Genomic DNA, 25743 nt, shown 5'->3' with positions numbered 1-25743 from the left:
TGCACCGCCTAATAATCTCTCCACGAAGAAAAGAAAAACATCAGCATGTCAAGATTTGAATCGGATTGCTCACCAGCGGGTAAGCGCGTCGCATGCTGCGGCACGTCGGCCATGGTAGCGTCGTCTTCTGATGCATCGCCGCCGCTCAGGCTGCAAGTGGGACTATGTATGGGACTCCCACCTTTAGCCCACTTGATCCCACTACGTTTTGTGGGAATCACCAGTCATCCCGTCACAATTTGCGCAAATTAAGTGGGCACTAGTGGGATCCCATTTACTAGCAAATGCACTCACGATGCAATAGAAGATGGCCGTACAAACATGATCCCTGCGTCCAAACACGATCGCCGCAGGCAGCCGAACCAGTAGCTGGTCTCGTCGGCCAATGCGGCTACTCCTACTCCACGGCCTCGAGATCCCAGAGGTTGGCCGCGAAGGTGGCCGTGATCACCGGCGCTGTTGCCTGTTGGCGGCATTGGCAAGGCAACAACGGCGGAGTTCGACAAGAACGGCACCAAGGTCGTCCTCACCAATGTCCAGGACGATCTAGGCCACGCTCTGGCGGCCGAGCTCGGCGCCGACTCCGCGGCGTACACCTGTTGCGACGTGACCGACGAGGCGTAGGTTGCCGCGGTGATCGACCTTACCGTGGTCTGCCACGGTAAGCTTGACATCATGCTCAACAACGCCGGCATCGTGGGTTCCCTCGCGCGGCCCGAGCTGGGCGCTCTCGACCTAACGGACTTCGGTGCCGTCATGGCGATCAACACCCGAGGCGTCATGGTCGGGGTCAAGCACGTGACCCGCTTCATGGCGCTGCACCGCGCACGCAGCACCATCTGCACGGCCAGCATCGTCGGCGTGCTAGGCCAGCTAACGCCGCACCCGTACAATGTCTCCAAGTTCATGGTAGTGGGGCTTGTGCGCTCCATGGCGGGGGAGCTGGCGCGCTCGGGCGTGCGCGTCAACGTCATGATGGTCCGGCGAGCCGCGTGCTGCTCATCGACGGTGAACGGCGAGGGAAAAGACGGGCAACCGAAAGAGCAGTGGGCAGGTCGGAGGGGCGGCAGCTCAAACCTTGTCCACGTGAAAGCTCAACGCCGTCGATGGTTGGTCTTTTTATTCGGGAAGACCGTGTACGTGAGGATGCTAACTAGTTGGTGGTCAGGTGGGATCCCGGTGGGCTATTTGGGATAGTTCACTTATTTTTATGGGCGATGCTAGGCGCCGGCGCACCGGCCGAACGCTTCGGCCGGTCCAACCCTAGCCGTCAGATCGGCTCGTCCCAATCCGTTGGATCTTTATCCAATCAGGTCGTCCTCTTCCTCTCGCAAGCGCGGACGGGAAAAGGAATCCCGTTTCGCCGGCCGCACACGTTTTCCCTCGTCGCCGCCCCCCTCGCCTGCCCTCCCCGTCTCTGATCGCCGCCCGTCTTCGCCGGCCGCCCTGGTCGCCGGTCCCAGCCCTCAGCAGCCGTTCTCGCACCGGCTTCGCCCATGCAATAGCCTACCCATGCGGCTGTAGCTTCCGTGGCAACCATTGTAGCTCCGACGGCGACGACCGAAGCTCACCGGCGTGGTCACCGGTGTGCTCGCCGGCGCTCATCCCCCGCCTGCAACAAAAAAAATCAAGCACCCAGGGAGATGCCCAGTGCTGCAACCTATGACAAAAAAGCTACAACTAGCGATAGGAAAAGCTTCAACCGGCTACGAAAAAAGCTTCAACCATTATACCACTGGAGCTATGGATGACCAAGAAAAGTTACAACCGGTGACATAAAAAGCTTCATCTAGCGATGAAAAAAGCTTCATCCGACTATAAAAAAAGTTTCAACCATGAAAACAAAGCCATGGACGAAAAACGAAAAAGTTGCAATCGGCAATTATAAAAGTTACAACCGCATTGAAAAAAGCTTCAAACTTCTTATCTCAGCTGTGACCCCGCGATGACGATGACGCCGTTTTGCTGCAATCGTAGTAGATTTTTGCTACCACCGGCGATTGAATTTGCTACAACCGGATCCAGCAAAAATTCGCCGTGGGGTGAAGTCTGCCATGGCTGGTTGCAGCTCCGGTGTGGCCGGGTCCAGTGAGGTAGGCAGAGCTCCGATGCATGCGAGGTAGGCGTCGCCGTGGTAGCACCCCGTAGCCCCGGTTGCAGCATCTCCCGTTATCACCACCCCTCGGTCGCCGGCGAGATGGGATGGTCACCGCGCAGAGCCATGGCGAGCTTCGAGCGGGGAGGAGAGGCGTGGTGCTGCGACCGGGGGGCGTGGGGGGGGAGTGGAAGGGATGAGAGGGCAGAAGAAAAGAGCGGTGCGCGCTCGGCAAGCTGCGCGAGATGTGGGGGAGCTGCGATGAAGGAGACGCGAGAAAGAGAGAGACCGGCCATGTTCCGCCGGTGCCCCGGCCTCAAACGTTTTCCTATTTTTATTGTTGTCCCACGGGTGCCCACTAAGGTGATTAAGTGGGATAGGCTATGGAAATCCCACTTATGCCCACCCCCACCTGCAGCCTGAGCCGCCGCGATCTCCTTCTCCCTCGCCTAATATCTCCGTTTGCTGGACGGTCTCCATGGGAGTGGTCTTCCGATCTTAATTAATCTCTCAAAGTTTGCTAGGTGATACCCACGATTTGGCGCAAGCTCGACGGTTTTGGTATGGTGCGGTACTGTTATGCCTCTTCCGGCGAAGCTCGGCGACTCGCCGCGATCGTGCGTCGGCTGTCGTAGTGTCGTGGGTATGTGGTTATTGACTTATGTCTCGCGGAAGTGCCCTTTATATGTACGTGTAGCTGCCGTGGCTAATCTCATGGACTGACCGCCCAAGACCGACTGTGACCCGGCTGGCTTCTATGGACGCGATCGCCTCGGCAGAGCCTCCTAGCACGGAATTCGGCTTGCCTGCTCCCTTTCCATACTTCCATCCATGTTTCCACTTCATTCTATGATTGTCTTTTTTTTTCTCTTTCTAATCTAATTATCTTCCTCCTAATTTTAAGGGGTGGGGGCGGGCCGTAGTTTGTTTCAATCAAAACAATCCACGTACACGGGAGCACGGATGGGCACACGCCGGAGGAGCAGGCAAGTCTCGTCCCTAGCACGCCGCGCACCAATCGAAGAGCAACTAAACGGAGTCTGATATGGGAGCGGACTATCCAATTCAATCGTGTATCTCAAATGTCTGTATATACATCAAGCGGAACTAAAACAAACTGGATGATTTTCATTTAAACCAGACCATATTTATTATATTTTTAACATATCTCATTAAACAAAAAAGTTTGAAAGTTAACGTAATCTAAATCATTGTCCGGTTCATGCTCCAAGTTTTTGTTGTTTCTCATGTCCGCCATCTTCGCCCGCCATGAGCCTCGGAAAGTGAAGCCGTGGGTCACAGACGAGTGAGACATATGACACATAAGTGATTTTTTTTCAAGGGATACCTTTTAATTAATGATTTAGTTTTTTTCCAAAAAATCGTACGATTCTTTTTTCTTTGAGAAACACCTGCAATTTTATTCATACTCACAACCATTACAGGTACACTGATTCGGATTTGAAATCCAAAAAAATGCAAAGTAGCTCATATGACTAAGAATTACAATAAAATCTCTTGAAAACACCTTCTTCGCTGCATCAATCACTGTTAGAAGAAATACTCCAAAGGCTTCGGCAAAAATGTTGCAATTGGACTGGAGCAACGATGTTGTCACTTTTTCACTCGCACGAACATTATCAATAATGGTTTTTGAAAGCACCTTGAGTCGCGCATCTAAAAAGAAGGGAAGGCTTGATCGGTGAACGTACTTGGGCCGGGGATGATCCCCTAAAAGTGCAAGACATCGGATCACAAAATCTTCACCATAATGTCAATGAAACACTTCAACTTCACAAAGAATGAGACCAACAGAAAAAGTTTGACACATTAACATAAACTCATCAGATCCGAATAACCAGATCTGTGAGGGCAGAAAACTCTCTAACCTCATGGCATCGCCAAAAGAACGAGAGTGAATTTATTCTTAATAGGTCTCGCCTTTAGCGTGCTCGCGTTTGGGTTGACCCAAAAATTGGGTTCCTTAGTAAGTCCATAGTTCAATTCATTGGGTTACTATAACATATGCTTGCTCTGTCACGCTTTACGGCATTTTTCTTCTTCTTCTTCTTCTTCTTCTTCTTCTTTGTCTTTTTTTTAGGTGTAACCAGGGATTTTATTCAAAACACAGAATGTTTGGGATACAAATAGTGTATGGAACTCTCCCTAGCCACACATGACGGCCAACATCAAGAGTTGATGCAGTCTTGGCTAAACTATTAGCTTTACTATTTGACTCTCTAGGTTCGAAACGGAAAATAACATCCTCAGAATCTTTCCTAGTATGAACTATCTCTTTCAAGATGAAAGCATAGGTAGATGCTGCACCCCTAGCTATGTTTGTGACAACTTCAAGACAGTCTGAACCAACCACCAAGCGTCGGACATGCAAATATTTTGCTAAAGCAAGTGCTTCATTACAGGCGTGAGCTTCCAAGCTAACTGGATCCACCAATCCATCAAAGGTGACAGCAGACATACCTCGGAATTGGCCGTTTTTGTCCCTGCAAATGACTGTTGTTGCTCCCTTATCGCCATGGCCACCATCCACATTCAGTTTTACCGCGTCTCCCTCCGGTGCAAACCAGCGGAGAGGCCTTTGCCGTGGAGCCGAACCTCCTGTCGGGCGAGCAGCACGTTCAGCAACAATCTGCAGGTCCTGTAAATATCTGTTAATGAAACACATTGTGGATAGTGGACTCTGGAATTCATTGTCGTGAATAGCTCTCCTCCTCGCCCACCAGATTGACAACATTGTTATAAGGACCCGCGCGAGATCAGATTGTGGTGTAGTGTCGAATAACCAGAACAACCACAATTTTGCGTCTTCAGATTTGTTTGATATTGCATGTTCAAGGATTTCCTCATCCCCCAATGCCCAAACATAGCGCGCCATGCTACACTTGAAAAGTGAATGCCGCCAAGTATCTTCCGCAGACCCACAAATAGTGCATACTAGCGTGGTTGTCATGTTCCTGTCAAATCTGATTGTGCCTGTTGGTAAGGATGTGCGTGCAAGTCTCCATGCAAAAACACGAACCTTTGATGAAACTTTCATCTTCCATAAGCTGGTCCAGTCCCTCTTGGTGGCAGTATGATTTGAGATACTTGGCCGGTGCTCGAGCCAATCCTCGCATTGAGCCTTAATGCCCGAGATCATCCTATAAGCTGAACGAACAGAGCACACCCCTTTTGTCGTAATGCCACGCTCAGAAATCACTCCGAACTCTCGTGCTCAGCGGGATATTGACAATAACATCAATGTCTGGTTCAACAAAATGCTCATGCAGCTTCTGTCCGTCCCACGCTTTAGTACCTTGATCAATGAGCTCAATTACTAAAGATGGAGGGTTGGCCGAGAGCGCACACATGGGGCGCAGTTTAAAATCTCTTGGCAGCCAATTTCCGTGCCACATATTAGTTTCTATACCTGAGCTGATCCGCTTGACGAGTCCCAAAGAAAGGACATCTCTTCCTTCTCTGATGGAGCGCCATACTTGCGATGGATTAGAGCCTAGAGGAGCAGCAAGGAAATCGCACTCCGGATAATAGCGAGCCTTCAAAACTCGGGCGCTTAAAGAGCTAGGGTCCTGCAAGATCCTCCACGCTTGCCTTGCTAACAAGGCAAGGTTAAATAACTTGATGTCCTCGAATCCCATTCCTCCCATGAATTTGGCTTGGACATAGTCTCCCATGAAACCCATGCTGTCTTCCGCTCTCCTCTTCTACTTCCGCACCAGAATTTCCGAAGCAACCCATTTAAATGATTACATAGGCCCCGAGGCAACTTGAAACATGACATAGAGTATGTGTGAATAGATCGAGCAACTTACTTGATTAGGACCTCTTTACCTCCAGCTGAGAGACACTTCTCCATCTAGCACTGAACATGTTCTTTGTTGTCTATTAAATGTACTGTTTTTTGTGTGTGTTTTTATGGTTTTTATTCATTTTTTCTATGCATTTTTCATTTATTTCATTTTTATTTCCTTTTTTTGTATTTTAACATTTATACCAATATTTCCTTTTTTCCTTTTTTGTTGATTTTCAACGGTTTTCTTTTAGATTTTTTATGTGTTTTTTCACCGATTTTCTTTCGGGCTTTTCCGTTTTCTTATTGTTTTTAACACATGTCTACGATTTTATAGACACATTGTACCTTTTCTATATACACCCCAGGGACATTTTTTCTTCAAATATATGTTTTGATATCTAATTTTTATATGTGCATTGCATATATTTTGTATATATCAGTAACATTTGTTTTACACACATTTAACATTTAGCAAATGCAGGTTTTGATTTCTTTTTTTCATACAAATTGTACTTTTTGGTGTACATCTAAAATATTTGTATGCACATTTAACATTTTTCAAATACATGATTAACATGTTTTTGAATTTTGTTAAATATTTTCAAGCACACATTGAGAATTTTTTTGAATGGTATGAAACATATTTATTGAAATATGCAGACATTTTTGTAGATTGTATAAGGTTTTTTACAAAGTCAATATTATTTTCTTAAAACACATGAACATTGTTTTAGTGTAACACACATTGTTTTGAATGCTATAAAATATATACATTTGAATCTCACAAACAATTTTTATAAAATTGCATAGCATTTTAAAAATGTGACATACATTTTTTAACGTGTGAAAAATTTCAAATATCACAAACATTTTTTTAATATTATCAACATTTTTTCCAAATTACGCTAACAATTTTTGTACGCCATGTTAACTTTTTAAAATTTGCAATTCTTTGAAAAAATAAGTAATATAAGTTTCAGAATGTGTGCATTCTTGATTTTTATTTTAGAAAATATGAGCACGACAAAAAGAAGAATGAATGAAGAAACATAAAAGAAAGACGAACTAACAAGGAAGTTGGCCCGCCCTAATACTGTCAACGAGGGCGCTCCTTCGGGCATTACGAGATCTGATCATGGCATGGCACTACTGCCCCATTCCCATGTTTTATGTGTGCCTTCGTGGTAAAACCCATCTTTCCAACGGTAACTAGATTCCCTCCAAAAAAGTTAACATTAGTATACATCCTCGTCTAAGTGTCTCCGGTTATCTCTAACCCTACCTCCTTACTTGTGGTTTACTTTAGTCACTCGATCTTGCAAGCATCATATAGATTGTTTGTCTCGCCATAGCAATTGTTTAGACACACCTTTATATTTTGTATATCGAAACATACTAATAATGAAAGTAAATTTTTTTTGTCCCTATTCATCCGCCACTAGGTCCATCTTGATCCTTTCACTCTTGATCATTTGCTCCCTAGCCTCCATTGCAAGCCTTTGCCCCTCGAGTGCAAGCCTATGCTACTCCGTGTGTGCCTTCCTCTCTTCACCCGCGGTCTTTGATCTTCACCTCTCCACCTCCATCATTTGAGCTCCATCGATCGTGTCATCTTCTCTTCCTTGCAATCGACCGCCAAAATCCTCTTCGTCTCGATCATTGCAATGATCTCTTCTTTGTAGGTGCCAACTCCACCATTCTTCTTCATCTCCTTTGCTATCTTCTTCCCATCCAGCTGAGAGATAGGAGTCAAGACACGTTCTTCCACTCCCACATAGGCATCAATGGTGATGCTCAATCTTGCCCTTGTTGGTGTTATTTCATGGTTTCTCCTAGCTCACTTCTCATTTACTTGGAGCCCCTTGTAGTAATGGTGAGAAGAGAACCCCTTAATGCCACCCCTATTTGTTTCGCTGCTTGCAAAGCTCTTGGATGATAGGTCCATACTCATTTACTGGCACTTCACTCGGTGGTGCTATGTTTAGATGATCAACACAACCGGACAACCAATTGCGTTGATCTTGGATGACACTCCAAAGATGGGCAAGAGATCCTTATGTGTGGTTGCAGGTAATAGTCACACGACTTGCACAATACTCCATAATCCTCTTCAAAAGATTTCTTTGGTTTGATCGACTCAATTGTGGCATCAAGTGAGATGTTCATCCAAGAATCGCACAACACAATGTCCTCCTCGACCTTGTAATTCACCGACCTCGCCATTTTCTTCTTCATAGTTTGTGGGTTAACCGAGCCCCTCTACTTTGAGACTCCATCGATCTCTTTGGCTTTCACTGCCATAGGTATGGCAAATTCGTCAAGATCAATGGTGTTGTTATCACCCAACACCGTAATGAAATCCAAGAACTTGTATGGCTTGTTTTGCGCACTACAATGACAAAAAATCATCACCAAATATGAACATCCTGTGAGTCTTTAACCACTTCCTTTATTGCATTGTCAAAATTCATAAAAAAATAATAAAATGAAGAGTATTTACATCTTCTACATTGTGTTAGTCACCTCGCTAACATGATCCTCTTCACCGGCATCAGTGGTGTCGGGGAACCTTGCATGGAAAACAAAAAATTCCTATGCACACGCAAGATCTATCCATGGAGATGCATAGCTATGAGAGGGGAGAGTATGTCTACGTACCCTCTAGACCGTAAAGCGAAAGCGTTTATTAACGCGGTTGATGTAGTCGAACACCTTCGTGATCCAACCGATCAAGTACCGAATGTACGACACCTCCATGTTCAACACACGTTCAGCTGGATGACATCCTCGCCTTCTTGATCCAGAAAGACAGGCGAAGTAGTAGATGAGTTCTGGCAGCACGACAACGTGGTGACGGTGGTGATTCAACTATCTCCGCAGGGATTCGCCGAGCACTACGAAAATATGACCAAGGATGAACTGGAGGGAGAGGGGCGCCGCACATGGCTAGAGAATTGTTGTGTGCCTTGCCCCTCTCCCTCATCTCATATATATAGGTGGAGGGGGAAGAGGAGGCAGCCCCTAGGGTGCCCCCAAGTGGCCGGCGGCAGCCCTAGGGCGCCTGCCTGGTCGCACCCTCCTTCCTTATTTGAACATGGGGGGGGGGGAGGGGGGTTGGCTGCTTTTGGGCGTCCCCCTTCATTTCCCTCCCTTCCTTGGCGTGTGGTCTGCCCCTTGTGGGCTGGTGTGCTTCCCCCCTTGGGCCTTATGGCCCACCGCTTGCCGGTGGCCTCCCGGAACCCCTTCCGGCACTCCGATAAATACTCGGTACTTTCTGAAACCTTTCCAGTGACCAAATACTATTGTCCTATATATAAATCTTTACCTCCAGACCATTCCGAAGCTCCTTGTCATGTCTGTGATCTCATACGGGACTCCGAACAACATTCAGTCACACTGGTATAGCGAGGTGCTATACAAACGGTTTTTAACCCCTTTCCGTGACGGCGTTCAGAACCGTCACCTAGTGAGTGTGGGCGATAGGGGGGTCCTTCCCACACGACCCAGAAACCGTCGGGGATATGCCCTCCTAGTCACATGCTCGGCAAAATGAGGTCGTGTGCGACCGACGAGCGAGCAAATATGATTATACGTACAATAGTGCTCAAAAAAAATTGTACATGCAAAATCGTTTCCGGTCGTAAGTACATCCCACACAGTCAGTCCTCGCTAAACATTTCTGTTCATATATACATCCCACACAGTCAGTCCCCGCTAAACATTTCTGTTCGTATATACATCCCACACATTCACTGCAAGGAAAACATTTTCGTTCGTAGGTACATCACACACAATTTTCCCCATTAAATCGTTTGTGATAGCGTTCCCATCGCACACAATATTAACAATTTTATCGTCTGCGTTATTGAATGCATCACACACGGTGCGTAGAAGAAACCGTGTGGCAAAGGCTGTCCATCACACACACTTTTCATGCGGTAAACGTTTGCGCAAGGTGGCCTAACACAAATAGTTTTGAAGAAAATGTCATGTGTGATTATTCACCGATCCAACACGGTTTATTCTTAGAAACTGTGTGCATTGCCTTAGGTCATCACCCACGGTATTTTCTCAATAACCGTTTGAAATAACAAAAACTAATTAGCAGGCTATTTTCCCTATTATTAATAATCCATTTATTAATCTAATTGACATTCATATTAAACACATAATATATTTCATTACCATATTAAGGAAGCATGATTTCATAATTGAAATACATCAGAGTACAACATGATATAGCTTTAGCACTCAGCTACCCCATTACACAACTGCACCAGCACCAAGTTTCACATGCAACATCTAGAACCTTTCGAAATTAGCATCATAGACGGTACATAGACAGATGCATCTCATCAGGAAAACTGCTGAAGCGAAAGGCGAATATTGAGCCTTCATTGATGTTGAAGGTCTTTGCAACTTATGGCTAGTGCCTGTGGATGATTGACCGTCCATCCTTCGTCCTCTTCAGGAACACTTCAATATTGAACCGTGGGTGTTGTATGAAAACCGTCCCCGCCTCCTGACCATAGAGGTGGTTTGAGAGGTAATCATCAGTGAACTGCTTTGTAAAGGCATGAAAACAAGGATGTGCATAAATATCTTCTCTATATTGGAAATGGGGCAAATGAATACAAAAGGCAAGGTATAATAGTTAGTACCATCTTGTTGTAAGTTGATGTGTTCTTCATTGTGCAGACAAAGATCTTGTTGTTTTTTGTCACTAATTTTTTTATCCTAACAATCTTTCCGAGTTTCTTGAATTGATTGATATTCATGGACAACTCATTTCCCCATATGCAAAAAGGGTCAAACAACGGGTCAAAACCTCTCACAGCAGGACCTACACGTGCAAGACCAAATTGTTAAAAACCTAAATATTAGAATGGTTCTTGCAATTGCATAATAATGTGCTATTAGACAATGGACCATGCATGTGCTAACCTCGATTTTAAACCTCGGTGCTTTCCATTGTTTCCCTGCAACACATATAAGGTAGTTAGTCGTCAGGTTAAGTAAGGGTTCGCATGCTATCAGTAAAATATGTTGATGAAAAATAAGCACATTGCAGATTCATCAGATTAATTCAAGCCACATGGAAAATCCATTTATCCAAACCAAGCATGATTAAGAACTAGGAAATATAACACTTGTATATGTTTCTCATGTATTAAGTGTAGCCAAATGCGATTTATTCCTCACATGCACAACAATACAAAATTCCACCCACGACAATTGGACATCGTGTTGCAGAATTGAACCAAGCAGTTAACTAAACACCATAACAAATGAAGCAAAAATTAACTGAGCACCATATTGCACAATATAACATACTCCTAATAGAAGATCAGACAGTTAACCGAACCAAGCATGCTTAACAACTTCAAAATATAGCAATTGTATTTGTTTCTCATGTATTTAGTACAACCAAATTCAATTTACTTCTCACATGGTATACAATAAGAGAATGCACCCACAACTATTGAATATTGCATTGCAGAATTGAACCAAACAGTTAACTAAACACCACAACACAAATGAACCAAACGTTAACTGAGCACCACATTGCACAATGTATAACCAAACCAAGCACGCTTGACAACTTGGAAATATAGCAATTGTATTAGTTTCTCATGTATTTTGTAAAGATAAATTCGATTTATTTCTCACATGGAAGACAATACAAAATTGCAGTCTGAAGAATTGAACATCACGTTTGCAGAATTGAACCAAACAGTTACATGAAGACGACAACTAATTAACCAAACAGTTAATAAGTGAGCACCACACTGCACGACATATAGAACATATACACAGGAGCAACCAATTGCATGGTAAAATTAGATAGCACAATTCACTAGAATTTGTTAAGGAAAGGCAGGAGCAGCACACGCAACGGGTAAACCGAGCATGCTTAACCGGCGTAGCTAGCAAATGGCAAGGTGCTCCTCCAAAATCTGGGGGTCGGCACGAATGGTAGCCATCGCGACCTCATCCGCGCGTGCGACCATGATTTGCTTCTCCGCTGCCGAATGCTCCTTGAGCTCCTGGCTGTACTGCGTGCACCATGGCTTAGGGCGGCGCTTATTTGGTGGAGGGGTCAGTGATTTGGGTGGAAGGTGTCGCGCCGGTGGTCCGGGCATGTGGGATGTGGAAGGAAGAGGAGGATGGGGGTCTAGTGTGGATTACCTTCCTGGATAGACGAGGTCAAGCAACATGAAGGAGGGGCGCCAGCGAGGGGGGCGACACTGCAAGCAAGGAGTGAAGGTTTCAACTTGGAAAGGAAGCCGGAAACAGGGTAAATGTGGTTTCTGGTAAGGGAGAGGGGGCGGGGAGGTAGATATTTCCACGGAAGCCAAAAATTTGGAATCGCTTCAGCGAAAAAACTGGCGCGCAAAGTGTCATCAGACACGGTCCCTTATTCAGAACTGTGTACGATATGTGAACATCACAAACGATTCAGATAGCTTAAACCATGTGTGTTGAGTTTGAACGTCAAAAATTTTGGTTCCAATTTCCCTGGTTATAGTGCTCATCCACTTCATTGCATAATTTGGGTACACAAAGGAGACTATAGCACACCCACACTTCTTAATTGAGCATGTTCAGCAATTAAACAGAGCTAGCTGGCCTAAACATTACTCTAACAAATTAAAGACCGGCGCTCTTAATTAAACAAAACAAAGAGTACTACTACGGCTGGTGCTCGTCGATCTCCGCCGCCTCCTCCATGTCCAGCTCATGCCCGACGGTCTCCTAGGGAAGGAGCTCCATGGAATTCATCGCACCATATTCGGCAAGCATCTCGCCATCCGCGTCCGCCATCTCTTTGGAAAAGGCTGCCACGAGCTGGGCGTGGGCGGCCGTGATCTGGGCTTGGACGGGCTCCATCGTTGCAACGTATGCGGCGAAGGAACGGACGGCTTCTCGAACGCTCTCGGTGATTGCCAACTCTTCGGTCGTGGGTTGCCGACCGTTGTCGAAGAAGCTTCGTTCGATTTGTGCGGTGACCACCACGAGCTGGGCATGGGCAGCCTCGACATGGTCATGGGCAGCCTCCATCAGGGCTAAGGCCGCTGTTGTGGAACAGACAACTGCTGTGCCGCTCTCGCCAGTTGCTATCCCCGAGGCGGATGTTGCTGCCGCCACCTGAGAAGCAACATTGGCCATTTGGGCTGCCTTGGCCACCCGATCGCAGATTGCGGCCGCGCTCATGCACCTTGTTAGCACACGCATGGCGGCTGCGGCCGTGCTCTCGCCGGAGTGGGCCGCCGAAGTTGCCCTCATGACGCGGGGTCCACGTCCCCATCTTTCACCGGCGACGATTGAACAGTGAAATGATATTTGGGGAGCGAGCTAGTGTGCTTGACACGCCGGCTGTGGACTATAGCCGACGCACCTTCTCGCGTAAGCCATAGGCGTACTATACACCGACGGTGCTCTAGGATATTTTGTACTGCATCTCACACGGTTGGTGATAATAAACTATGTGGGATCTACTTGATTTTTAATTTTTTATTTGAATTACATAATTTTTGGAAATATGCCCCAGAGGCAATAATAAAATGGTTATTATTATATTTCCTTGTTCATGATAATTGTCTGTTGTTCATGTTGTAATTGTATTAACCGGAAACCGTAATACATGTGTGAATACATAGACCGTAATATGTCCCTAGTAAGCCTCTAGTTGACTAGCTCGTTGATCAATAGATGGTTGCGGTTTCCTAACCATGGACATTGGATGTCATTGATAACGGGATCACATCATTAGTAGAATGATGTGATGGACAAGACCCAATCCTAAGCATAGCACAAGATTGTGCAGTTCATTTGATAAGAGCTTTTCTAATGTCAAGTATCATTTCCTTAGACCATGAGATTGTGCAACTCCCGAATACTGTAGGAATGCTTTGGGTGTACCAAATGTCACAAGTAACTGGGTGGCTATAAAGGTGCACTACAAGTATCTCCAAAAGTGTCTGTTGGGTTGGCACGAATCGAGACTGGGATTTGTCACTCCGTATGACGGAGAGGTATCTCTGGGCCCACTCGGTAATGCATCATCATAATGAGCTCAATGTGACTAAGGAGTTAGTCACGGGATCATGCGTTACGGAACGAGTAAAGAGACTTCCTGGTAACGAGATTAAATGAGGTATGGGGATACCGACGATCGAATCTCGGGCAAGTAACATACCGGTGGACAAAGGGAAATGTATACGGGATTGATTGAATCCCAGACATCGTGGTTCATCCGATGAGATCATCGTGGAACATGTGGGAGCCAACATGGGTATCCAGACCCCGCTGTTGGTTATTGGCCGGAGAGATGTCTCGGTCATGTATGCATGCTTAGGTCACATGCAAGAAATGAGAATGAATGTCAAACACCTTGACACTATGGCTTAGCCGCTAACATTGAGATACATTCTTGGCCGGAGAGATGTCTCGGTCATGTCTGCATGGTTCTCGAACCCGTAGGGTCTACACACTTAAGGTTCGTTAACGCTAGAGTTGTTATGGGAAATTTTATGTGGTTGCCTAAGGTTGTTAGGAGTACCGGATGAGATCCCAGACGTCACGAGGAGTTCCGAAATGGTCCGGAGGTGAAGATTTATATATGGTAAGTCCAGTTTCAGTCACCGGAATGGTTTTGGGGTTATCGGTATTGTACCGGGACCACCGAAAGGTGTCCGGGGGTCCACCGGGTGGGGACACCTGCCCCGGGGGACTTAATGTGCTAAACAAGGGCGGGAACCAGCCCCCTAGTGGGTTGGCTCCCCCCAAGGGCCCAAGGCGCCTAGGGTTGGAAACCCTGGGGGTGGGGGCGCCTCCCACCAAACTTGGGGGGCAAGTCCCCCCCTTGGCCGCCCCCCCCCCTTGTAGATGGGATCTAGGGGGGCCGGCCCCCTCTCCCCTTCCCCTATAAATAGTGTGTGTGTGGGGGGGGGGGAGGTCTTCCACACCCTTTGTCGGTGTCAAAACCGGCGGATCTCGGGTAGGGGGTCCCGAACTATGCGTCTAAGTCTAATGGTAATAGAAGACTGGGGACACGATGTTTACCCAGGTTCGGGCCCTCTCGATGGAGGTAATACCCTACTTCCTGCTTGATTGATCTTGATGATATGAGTATTACAAGAGTTGATCTACCACGAGATCGTAGAGGCTAAACCCTAGAAGCTAGCCTATGGTATGATTGTTGTTGGTCCTACGGACTAAACCCTCCGGTTTATATAGACACCGGAGGGGGCTAGGGTTACACAGAGTCGGTTACAGAGAAGGAGATCTATCATCCAAATCGCCAAGCTTGTCTTCCATGCAAAGGAGAGTCCCATCCGGACACAGGATGAAGTCTTCAATCTTGTATCTTCATAGTCCAACAGTCCGGCCAAAGTACATACTCCGGCTGTCCGGATACCCCCTTATCTAGCAATCCCTCAGTAGCCCCTAAACCAGGCTTCAATGACGATGAGTCCGGCGCGCAGATTGTCTTCGGCATTGCAAGGCGGGTTCCATCTCTGAATACTCCAAGATAAATTCCGAACACATGGATCATGTCCGGCTCTGCAAGACAAATTTCACATACCACCGCAGAGAGAACAATAATCCACGAATCTAATATGCTGACAACTCTTCATAGCGTGACATCACGCCACGGCCCGGCCTTTATTCGAACCATTTTTATAACCAGCTACCGCACACATTGCGAGGCGGTTTCTTTGGCACATCTTGTCGAAGCAGAGATCGTGTCCCCTTATTGCGGGATCCTCATCAATACAGGTATGGGTAACCCAACTGAGCCATCAATCATGGCGCTTGGAAAATGAGTAATTTCGACAGGCAAGTGGGGAGGCGCACATTTTTTCACCACCTTTATAAAGGGATAAGGATCTCCTGTTTTCACCCACGCCTTCTTCCTCCTTTCTCATCCGTTCTTGCACTCTCAAGCCCCAGCGCCCAAGTTCTCACCTTCTCTGTAGGACCATTCGCAGCATGTCCGGAGCGGGAGGCAAGTGGATGGCCTCCTCCGTCATAGAGGAGGATATCACCAAGCTTCGGGCGGCCGGATACCTGGCTGAAAACATTGCGCACAGGCTTTCGGTGGAGGGACAGATCACCCCACCCCAAAGTCTCGGGAGAGAGTAGTATTCCTCCCTCATTTCATCCGCGGACTAGGATTTCCACTCCACCCGTTCGTCCGCGGGCTCATGTATTACTATGGGATAGATTTCCATGATCTAGCCCCAAGTTTCGTCCTCAACATCTCGGCGTTCATCGTCGTGTGCAAGGCCTTCCTCCGCATCAGGCCCCACTTCGGCCTGTGGAAAATCTTCTGCGTGAAGCCGAAGATCGTTAGTGGCCAGCAGGCGGAGGGCGGATGCACCATGGTGGGCAGAATGCCCAATGTTACATGGCTTGATGGCTCCTTTGTAGAGACCGTGAAAGGGTGGCAATCAGGGTGGTTCTACATCATTGAGCCGCGCGATGCCAATTGGGTGGCGGCCCCCAAATTCCGATCTGGAATCCCGATGCGACTCACCTCTTGGGGCAAACCTGTGGAGCTGACCAGACTTGAGACCTGCATCAAAAGTATGAGGGACAAGAAGATCAAGCTTGTTAACGTGGTCCAGGTCATGCTCGTCCGCCGGATCCTCCCATGTCAAAGATGGGCATTCAATATGTGGGAGTTCGATCCGGCCGAACACCAGATGCTGCATGAGCTCTTCGACACGACGCATAAGGACGTCTGGAAGGTGCTGTTCAAGACCGGCAAAGTTCCTCCTCCCACTTCCAAGGACCGTGGACTCAGCACAAAGCGCCTCACCAATCCGGTAAGACCTCTGAGTATCACAAAATGTATCTTTCCCAACGTGTTCGTGGGAGGTCTTTAAGTCAACATACTGACAAAACAAGATTACGGGGAGATGGCGGAGCGGATCAACTGTCCGGCTCCGCTGGCTGAAGATCCAGCGACCGCACTCCTGACGGAGATGCTGGCTCCGGCGCCTTACAAGGTGCCGGAGAAAAAGGCCAAAAAGAAGGCCATGGGGACCAGGAAGGGACTCCGGCACCAGGTTGCACCGGATGCCTCGCCCGAAGACGATGAGGCACACTCCTCCCATGAAGGGGAGGAGAAGAAGAGGAAGAAGGTCGCCCCGTCAGGGGAGGCCGAAGGGTCCAAGAAAGCGGCCGCGGGGACCATGAAGGGTCTTCGGCGCAAGGCTGTAATAGACTCGTCGTCCGAGGACGACGAGGCAGATTCCTCCCATGGAGACGGGGGGAAACACGAAGAAATGCCCCCTCCCCGCACTGGGGAGGAGAAGAAAAGGAAATCCTCCCCACAGGGGGAGGCTAGGACACCGAAGAATGGAAAGGCATCCCTTCCGGATCACCCCACCATGGCCGCCTATAGCGAGGAGGAGTGGCTGCCTAGGGGCAAGCCCCGGGCGAGGTCGTAAGTATCCGCACTCTGTAATACCTTTCATGCGATTTTAACTTCGTAGTTTGTAATAACGCCAAACACGTGTATGCAGTCTGGCCGGGTCTAATCTCGGGGTATCCTCTTCGTACGGGTCCTTGAGTGAGTCGGAGATGGATTCACTCCCGACGGCCACCTCCCCACGACCTGCGGATGACACCGAGGTGTTGTCCCAACGGATACTAGAGCAGGGGGCGACGGTTCTGGAGACGCACCAAGGCAAAATCCCAGACGCCGGACACATGGGGTGTAAGATCCCCATGGATTATGCGGACGGGAGCCACAACAAGTCTGGCTCCCCACCGGTTACTGTACCAGAGCCTTCACAGGTTCCGGATTCAAGTGGACAACCCCTTGCTAAGGAGGGCGTGCCAGCCGTGCCGATGACCTCCGCCCAGCCGGAGGCATCAGATAATTTGCTGGAAGTGCTTCGCGGTGCTTCCATTGACGAAGAGCACCGTACTCTTTATGAGTACGGTGATTGAGAAGGTCCGGTCCGCCAAAAGCGGATTGACCGAAGCCTGCACCGGCCTCCTAACAGGCTTTGAGGTAAGCAATGAAAAGTGTGAGAAAATATCACCCGATAGACAGTAGCCCCTGATACTCTGTTTGGTGTTCGGAAAGAAAAGCCAAACCGAGGGTCAATTTTTTGTCCGCAGGAGTCTGACAGTACTTGTCTATGTTAATGAGCAGGCGTTGTTGCTGACCGCCGCTACGCGCACAACTAAGGTCGCCGGACTCAGGCGGGACCTGGGGCAGGCCGAAGAAGAGCTCAGCCTCGTGAAGAGGCAGCTCGAGGAGAACAAAGGTAAGTGATACCCCGTGCGTGTGTCATGTAGAGGAGAAAAATTGACGATGCTAACAAAAAGCATCATGATTTTTAATAGGGGCTACGAGCGAAGTGGCGGCCCTGAAGAAAGTGTTGTCCGAGGCCGAAGCCAACGCGGCCATAGAGCGCACCGAGCGTGAAAAGCAAGATGCTCGGGTGGGGGAGGTACAGCAAGAGCTCCAGGAGTTCAGCAAGAAGTTCGAGTCCTTGGAGCATGACTTCAAGACGCAAGCGTCCGAGCTTGCCAAAGCCCTCGAGAGCACGAAATATGCCAAGGCCGAAGCCCAAAAGGCCCTCCAGGAAATCCAGGCGGCTAAGAAGATGGCGGCGGGTAAGGCATTCATTATGCAAAGCAAGCATGTGGATGAGACATTTCTTTTACTCACCCGCATTCGGAGCTCTCCAGGGCCATTCGTAGATCTGCCACGCAGCATATCGGATGTCGCGGAGTTCTACCGTGCCGAAGAGGGGAGCTTGATGGAGAAGTTGTTCTGGTCCCAGTATATTGGAGCTGAACACCCAATGTCTCTGAGTGACCATGTAAGTGCATCTAGTGCCCCTTAGTGATTTTGGTGTATTGAAGACTTATAGGTTAAGGGACTAATGTGTTTGTGAGTGTACACATGTCTATAAGTCTATGAGGAGTTTGATATTTACAGAGAAAGTCGACCCCTAAAATTGAATATCTTCGACTGAAGATTTTGGTATTCCTGAAGACTTTGAAAGTGAAGAAATTGGTGTGTCCGTGAAGACTTGATATTCATGCGAGGAATATGAAGCTTGAAGACTTTCATTTTCATAGTTTTCTTTTTCTCTTTCTTGAGTCATAGGAAACACCGTACTGTTAAAGGGGGTCGAGGAAATACTAAGGAAAAATTTCCAAGTGATGCTCAACTCAAAATCCTAAACCTACCAAACCCTTCGAGTGAAGCCTTTGGAAATCTCATACAGTTCAGTCACTTTCTTCAGTGACAGAGACGAAGTTCTTCTGGTCGCTGAGGAATTTGTTCTGACTGAGGAGTTAATTCGCCAGTGCGGATTGCCTACACAGTGAGGAACATGATAGCCCTGAGGAATTTGAGAGTCAAATTTCCGACCGTTGCTGTGCTGCACGCCAGCTGTCCCAAAATATCTTATCCACCTAACGGTCATATTAGACAAGGGCATTTATGTCTTATCATGTCGGGCTGCTCCCTAGGCTATAAATAGCCGCCCCCTACAACCACTAGCTGGTTGGATGCTCCAAGAGAAACTGACACTTGTCATTTGAGAGCAACCCATCCTCCGAGGACTTTGAGCGAAAATCATCGAGTGAGGAAAATCCCAAACCCAAACACCTACAAACTGTTGGGGAACGTTGCATAAAATAAAAAATTTCCTATGTTCACCAAGACCAATCTATGAGTTCATCTAGCAACGAGAGAGAGGTGTGCATCTACATACCCTTGTAGATCGCGAGTGGAAGCGTTCAAGAAAACGGGGTTGAGGGAGTCGTACTCATCGTGATCCAAATCATCGGAGATCCTAGCGCCAAACGGACGGCACCTCCGTGTTCAACACACGTACGGTCAGCGTGACGTCTCCTCCTTCTTGATCCAGCAAGGGGGAAGGAGAGGTTTATGAAGATCCAGCAGCACGACGGCGTGGTGGTGGATGCAGCAGGGATCCGGGTGGGCTTCTCCAAGCGACTACGGGAGGGAGAGGTGTAGCAAGGGGGGAAGGGAGGCGCCAGATGTCAGGGCGCCGCTGCCCTCCCACCCTCCTCTTTATATAGGGACCCCAGGGGGGGCGCCGGCCCTAGGAGATGGGATCTCCTGGGGGGGGCGGCCACCAAGGGGGGAAACTTGCCCCCCAAGGCAAGTGGAGGCGCCCCCTCCCCTAGGGTTCCCAACCCTAGGCGCAGAGGGGGGCCCAAGGGGGGCGCACCAGCCCACCAGGGGCTGGTTCCCCTCCCACTCCAGCCCATGGGGCCCTCCGGGATAGGTGGCCCCACCCGGTGGACCCCGGGACCCTTCCGGTGGTCCCGGTACAATACCGGTAACCCCCGAAACTTTCCAGATGGCCGAAACTCGACTTCCCATATATAATTCTTTACCTACGGACCATTCCGGAACTCCTCGTGATGTCCGGGATCTCATACGGGACTTCGAAAAACTTTCGGTTTGCTGCATACTCAGATCCATACAACCCTAGCGTCACCGAACCTTAAGTGTGTAGACCCTACGGGTTTGGGAGACACGTAGACATGACCAAGACAGCTCTCTGGTCAATAACCAACAGCGGGATCTGGATACCCATGTTGGCTCCCACATGCTGCTCGATGATCTCATCGGATGAACCATGATGTCGAGGATTCAAGCAACCCCGTACACAATTCCCTTTGTTAATCGGTACGTTACTTGCCCGAGATTCGATCGTTGGTATCCCAATACCTCGTTCAATCTTGTTACCGGCAAGTCACTTTACTCGTACCGTAATGCATGATCCTGTGACCAAACACTTGGTCACTTTGAGCTCATTATGATGATGCATTACCGAGTGGGCCCAGAGATACCTCTCCATCATACGGAGTGACAAATCCCAGTCTCGATCCGTGTCAACCCAATAGACACTTTCGGAGATACCCGTAGTATACCTTTATAGTCACCCAGTTACGTTGTGACGTTTGGTACACCCAAAGCACTCCTACGGTATCCGAGAGTTACACGATCTCATGGTCTAAGGAAAAGATACTTGACATTGGAAAAGCTCTAGCAAAACGAACTACATGATCTTGTGCTATGCTTAGGATTGGGTCTTGTCCATCACATCATTCTCCTAATGATGTGATCCCGTTATGAGTGACATCTCCTAATGATGTGATCCCGTTATGAGTGACATCCAATGTCCATAGTCAGGAAACCATGACTATCTGTTGATCAACGAGCTAGTCAACTAGAGGCTCACTAGGGACATATTGTGGTCTATGTATTCACACGTGTATTACGATTTTCGGATAATACAATTATAGCATGAATAAAAGACAATTATCATGAACAAGGAAATATAATAATAATCCTTTTATTATTGCCTCTAGGGCATATTTCCAACAATCTACCACTTGCACTAGAGTCAATAATCTAGTTACATTGTGATGAATCGAACACCAATAGAGTTCTGGTGTTGATCATGTTTTGCTCGCGGAAGAGGTTTAGTCAACGAATCTGCGACATTCAGATCCGTATGTACTTTGCAAATATCTATGTCTCCATCTTGAACATTTTCATGGATGGAGTTGAAACGTCGCTTGATGTGCCTGGTCTTCTTGTGAAACCTGGACTCCTTGGCAAGGGCAATAGCTCCAGTGTTGTCACAAAAGAGAGTGATCGGCCCCGACGCATTGGGTATGACTCCTAGGTCGGTGATGAACTCCTTCATCCATATTGCTTCATGTGCCGCCTCCGAGGCTGCCATGTACTCCGCTTCACATGTAGATCCCGCCACGACACTCTACTTGTAACTGCACCAGCTAACTGCTCCACGATTCAACATATACACGTATCCGGTTTGTGACTTAGAGTCATCCAGATCTGTGTCGAAGCTAGCATCGATGTAACCCTTTACGACGAGCTCTTCGTCACCTCCATAAACGAGAAACATGTCCTTTGTCCTTTTCAGGTACTTCAGGATATTCTTGACCGCTGTCCAGTGTTCCTTGCCTGGATTACTTTGGTACCTTCCTACCAAACTTACGGCAAGGTTTACATCAGGTCTGGTACACAGCATGACATACATAATAGATCCTATGGCTGAGGCATAGGGGATGACACTCATCTCTTCTTTATCTTCTACCGTGGTCGGGCATTGAGCCGAGCTCAATCTCATACCTTGCAATACAGGCAAGAACCCTTTCTTGGACTGATCCATATTGAACTTCTTCAATATCTTATCAAGGTATGTGCTTTGTGAAAGACCTATGAGGCGTCTCGATCTATCCCTATAGATCTTGATGCCTAATATGTAAGCATCTTCTCCAAGGTCCTTCATTGAAAAACACTTATTCAAGTTGGCCTTAATGCTGTCCAAAAGTTCTATATCATTTCCCATCAGAAGTATGTCATCTACATATAATATGAGAAATGCTACAGAGCTCCCACTCACTTTCTTGTAAACGCAGGCTTCTCCATAAGTATGCATAAACCCAAACGCTTTGATCATCTCATCAAAGCGAATGTTCCAACTCCGAGATGCTTGCACCAACCCATAAATGGATCACTGGAGCTTGCATACCTTGTTAGCATTCTTAGGATCGACAAAACCCTCCGGCTGCATCATATACAGTTCTTCCTTAAGATAGCCGTTAAGGAATGCAGTTTTGATGTCCATCTGCCATATCTCATAATCATAGTATGCGGCAATTGCTAACATGATTCGGACGGACTTCAGCTTCGCTACGGGAGAGAAAGTCTCATGGTAGTCAACCCCTTGAACTTGCCGATAACCCTTAGCGACAAGTCAAGCTTTATAGATGGTAATATTACCATACGCGTCCGTCTTCTTCTTAAAGATCCATTTGTTTTCTATCGCTCGCCGATCATCGGGTAAGTCTGTCAAAGTCCATACTTTGTTTTCATACATGGATTCTATCTCGGATTGCATGGCTTCAAGCCATTTGTTGGAATCTGGGCCCGCCATTGCTTCTTCATAGTTCAAAGGTTCACCATTGTCTAACAACATGATTTCCAGGACAGGGTTGCCATACCACTCTGGTGTGGAACGTGTCCTTGTGGACCTATGAAGTTCAGTAGCAACATGATCCGAAGTACCTTGATCATCATCATTAATTTCCTCTCCAGTCGGTGTAGGCACTATAGAACATTTTCCTGAGCTGCACTACTTTCCGGTTCAAGAGGTAGTACTTCATCGAGTTCTACTTTCCTCCCACTTACTCCTTTCGAGAGAAACTCGTTTTCCAGAAAGGATCCGTTCTTGGCAACAAAGATCTTGCCTTCAGATCTAAGGTAGAAGGTATACCCAATGGTTTCCTTAGGGTATCCTATGAAGACACATTTTTCCGACTTGGGTTCGAGCTTTTCAGGTTGAAGTTTCTTGACAAAAGCATCGCATCCCCAAACTTTTAGAAACGACAGCTTAGGTTTCTTCCCAAACCATAATTCATACGGTGCCATCTCAAGGGATTTAGACGGAGCCCTATTTAAAGTGAATGTAGCTATCTCTAGAGCGTATACCCAAAATGATAGCGGTAAATCGGTAAGAGACATCATAGATCGCACCATATCCAATAGAGTGCGATTACGACATTCGGACACACCGTTACGCTAAGGTGTTCCAGGCGGCGTGACTTGTGAAACGATTCCACATTTTCTTAAGTGCGTACCAAATTTGTGACTTAAATATTCTCCTCCATGATCTGATCGTAAGAACTTTATCTTTCGATCACGTTGATTCTCTACCTCATTCTGAAATTCCTTGAACTTTTCAAAGGTCTCAGACTTGTGTTTCATCAAGTAGACATACCCATATCTACTTAAGTCATCAGCGAGAGTGAGAACATAACGATATCCTCCGCGAGCCTCAACGCTCATTGGACCACACACATCAGTATGTATGATTTCCAATAAGTTGGTTGCTCGCTCCATTGTTCCGGAGAACGGAGTCTTGGTCATTTTGCCCATGAGGCATGGTTCGCATGTGTCAAATGATTCATAATCGAGAGACTCTAAAAGTCCATCAGCATGGAGCTTCTTCATGCGCTTGACACCAATGTGACCAAGGCGGCAGTGCCACAAGTATGTGGGACTATCGCTATCAACTTTACATCTTTTGGTATTCACACTATGAATATGTGTAACATTACGTTCGAGATTCATTAAGAATAAACCATTGACCATCGGGGCATGACCATAAAACATATCTCTCATATAAATAGAACAACCATTATTCTCGGATTTAAATGAGTAGCCATCTCGTATTAAACGAGATCCAGATACAATGTTCATGCTCAAACTTGGCACTAAATAACAATTATTGAGGTTTAAAACTAATCCCGTGGGTAAATGTAGAGGCAGCATGCCGACGGCGATCACATCGACCTTGGAATCATTCCCGACGCGCATCATCACCTTGTCCTTCGCCAGTCTCCGCTTATTCCGCAGCTCCTGCTGTGAGTTACAAATATGAGCAACGACACCGGTATCAAATACCCAGGAGTTACTACGAGTGCTGGTAAGGTACACATCAATTACATGTATATCACATATACCTTTAGTGTTGCCGGCCTTCTTGTCCGCTAAGTATTTGGGGTAGTTCCGCTTCCAGTGACCCTTCCCTTTGCAATAAAAGCACTCAGTCTCAGGCTTGGGTCCATTTTTTGACTTCTTCCCGGCAACTGGCTTACCGGGCGCGACAACATCCTTGCCGTCCTTCTTGAAGTTCTTCTTACCCTTGCCCTTCTTGAACTTGGTGGTTTTATTGACCATCAACACTTGATGTTCTTTCTTGATTTCTACCTCTGGCGACTTCAGCATTGAAAATACTTCAGGAATAGTTTTCACCATCCCCTGCATATTGTAGTTCATCACAAAGCTCTTATAGCTCGGTGGGAGCGACTGAAGGATTCTGTCAATGACCGCCTTGTCTGGGAGGTTAATGTCCAGCTGGGACATGCGGTTGTGCAACCCACACATTTTGAGTATGTGCTCACTGACAGAACTATTTTCCTCCATCTTACAACTATAGAACTTGTCGGAGACTTCATATCTCTCGACCCGGGCATGAGATTGGAAAACCATTTCAGCTCCTCGAACATCTCATATGCTCCGTGTTGCTCAAAACGCTTTTGGAGCCCCAGTTCTAAGCTGTAAAGCATGCCGCACTGAACGAGGGAGTAATCATCAGCACGTGACTGCCAAGCATTCATAACGTCTTGGTTCTTTGGGATGGGTGCTTCACCTAGCGGTCCTTCTAGGACATATGCTTTCTTGGCAGCTATGAGGATGATCCTCAGGTTCCGGACCCAGCCCGTATAGTTGCTGCCATCATCTTTCAGCTTGGTTTTCTCTAGGAACGCGTTGTAGTTCATGTTGACATGAGCGTTGGCCATTTGTTCTACAAGACATATTTTGCAAAGATTTTAGACTAAGTTCATGATAATTAAGTTCATCTAATCAAATTATTTAATGAACTCCCACTCAGATTTGACATCCCTCTAGTCATCTAAGTGTTACATGATCCGAGTCGACTAGGCCGTGTCCGATCATCACGTGAGACGGACTAGTCATCATCGGTGAACATCTCCATGTTGATCGTATCTTCCATACGACTCTTGTTCGACCTTTCGGTCTCTGTGTTCCGAGGCCATGTCTGTACATGCTAGGCTCGTCAAGTTAACCTAAGTGTTTTGCATGTGTAAAACTGTCTTACACCCGTTGTATGTGAACGTATGAATCTATCACACCCGATCATCACGTGGTGCTTTGAAACGACGAACTTTAGCAATGGCGCTCAGTTAGGGGGAACACTTT

The 25743-nt window shown here is 47.3% G+C and overlaps 1 pseudogene; it reads left to right on the top strand.

Moving 5' to 3' along the window:
- The first annotated feature begins 284 nt into the window (after positions 1-284).
- Positions 285-1071, top strand: LOC123090172 (momilactone A synthase-like; annotated as a pseudogene).
- The last annotated feature ends 24672 nt before the right edge of the window (positions 1072-25743 follow it).

The sequence above is a fragment of the Triticum aestivum genome, chromosome 4B (assembly GCF_018294505.1).
Source record: "Triticum aestivum cultivar Chinese Spring chromosome 4B, IWGSC CS RefSeq v2.1, whole genome shotgun sequence".
In the NCBI taxonomy this organism is placed as follows: Eukaryota; Viridiplantae; Streptophyta; class Magnoliopsida; order Poales; family Poaceae; genus Triticum; species Triticum aestivum.
This window is presented reverse-complemented; position numbering and strand designations above follow the sequence as displayed.